The sequence below is a fragment of the Silene latifolia genome, chromosome 11, assembly GCF_048544455.1.
Source record: "Silene latifolia isolate original U9 population chromosome 11, ASM4854445v1, whole genome shotgun sequence".
NCBI classification, from domain to species: Eukaryota; Viridiplantae; Streptophyta; class Magnoliopsida; order Caryophyllales; family Caryophyllaceae; genus Silene; species Silene latifolia.
In genome coordinates this window covers 51,552,504-51,554,463 of record NC_133536.1, presented here as the reverse complement: position 1 = coordinate 51,554,463, position 1,960 = coordinate 51,552,504, and positions in this window count along the sequence as shown.

Sequence of the window (1,960 nt, the reverse complement as noted above, 5' to 3'; positions counted from 1 at the left end):
CAACGGCCTCATAACTCAATACCAGTAACCAATCTCAATCTCAATTTCAATATTGTCAAAGGTTCAAAGAACCGTGCTCAACACTTAGAGTACAAGACTCTAAGCTACTCACCTGCGAGTCGATGTCAAAAGATACGACAACTTAAATACAATACTAAATCCCAAATAACAATACATTAGAAACTGAATACATTGTCAAACTTTCTCGCTTGTACTCAAAAACGGTTATGGAAATAACTGTCAATAAATAATTCCATTCTAAATCCTCCGCCTCCTGTACATCTCAAATCTACTACTAAAGGTACATGTATACAAATCATCCAACGAAACCCAATCTCAATTGACGTAACATGAGTGTATATGTTCTCATTATCCACTTTCGCGTATAACACCCATTACTGTATGGTTACTAAACACCTCTTATACCACTTAGTCGATCCATCTCTCCGAAAGTAAGCTTAACAACAAGATAAATATACTACTAGTAATATGTGCATAATAATAATGATAACAACATCAAGAATACTATATCTCAATAAAAATTCAGCATATAAACTCCAACAAATCAATGACATTATAACATACTACCCCAAACAATAGTAATAATAATAGGATCGTTAGAATCGTGTTACCTTAAATAGCATAACCGGATTAAAATCGAAACTCAAGAAAAATAAGCCAGATCGATGATTGTGTTTGCGAAAGCACAAGAATCAACAGGAGCAAGGTGGAGTCCAAAAAGGAATTAAAAATATATAAGCTTTAGGCACAATTGATCTTATGATAAGGAGGAAGGTGCGATTGATGATAATTGACCAATTGACAACTGGGTTTTAGGTATAGAAAAGCGATTAGGTAGACAAAAGCAAACGTATAACAAGGCTAAACGTGGAGATTAGAGAGGAGGAATTAGTAAGGGATTTATATGCTTTAGGGTTAAAAGTTGTCACATAGGAAACAAAAATGAGTCTAGAAGATTCCAAAAGGACGGACAAATAAAATAAGGGACTCTGTGTCAAAATTAGCTTTACTTTTAAATTTTATATTAAGAAATATAATAAATCTTGTTTTATAAATTCGATGACAATTATAAATTAGAATATCTCAAATAAAATACATAATATATATTATCCAAATATTTGGGGTATTACAATTTTCCCCTCTTAAAAGAAACTTCGTCCTCGAAGTTTGGATTTAGAAAATAATGACATTATAAAATTTGAGTGGTATTACATTCCACCTTCCTTAAAAATAAAGTTCGTCCGCGAACTTAAAATTTAAAGTAATTTGTGTCAAATTTTGAAAAAAAATAGTTTTGAAAGTGAAATCGGCGGTGTCAATATGTGACGATCTCAACACCTAACCAAGAAAGAACCCGCTCTGATACCAATTGTAACACCCCAGATTTTCGGCTAAATTAAAAATTAACTTTATATATTAAACTGGCCAAAATACAGGGATGTTATAATCAATATACAAAGTCTCCATTACAAAATCTCTTCGATACAAATGAAAATAAAATGGAACAAATCTTTTACAAAGTCTTTAATTAAAAACTTCACTCGAAATCAAATCCTTTTGAACAGCAGCGGAAGACCTGAAAATGAAACCAGAAGACAGAAGACAGAAAGGAACTACCCCCCATGACGAGTAGCCTAGAAGGGAGAAAACACGTCAGCCGGAAAGCTGAGTAACATATAATACCTTAATATAAGCAGCTTAGTTTTGGTCATGGCGTGGAAACACAGACATGGAAAAAATAAAAATAAATAGAGAGAATAATAAAAACACTCCCCGTAAACTAGTCTGAACCTCTAACTTATTCCATACTATTCCTTTAATACAATACTCATTCCTCGCCTCTATAATTAACCAGTTAATTAATTTGTCTCACTAATTACTCTGTTTCATAATATAGTACTCCAAAGTAATCAGATATCGTATTCTCATCGTCGACCTT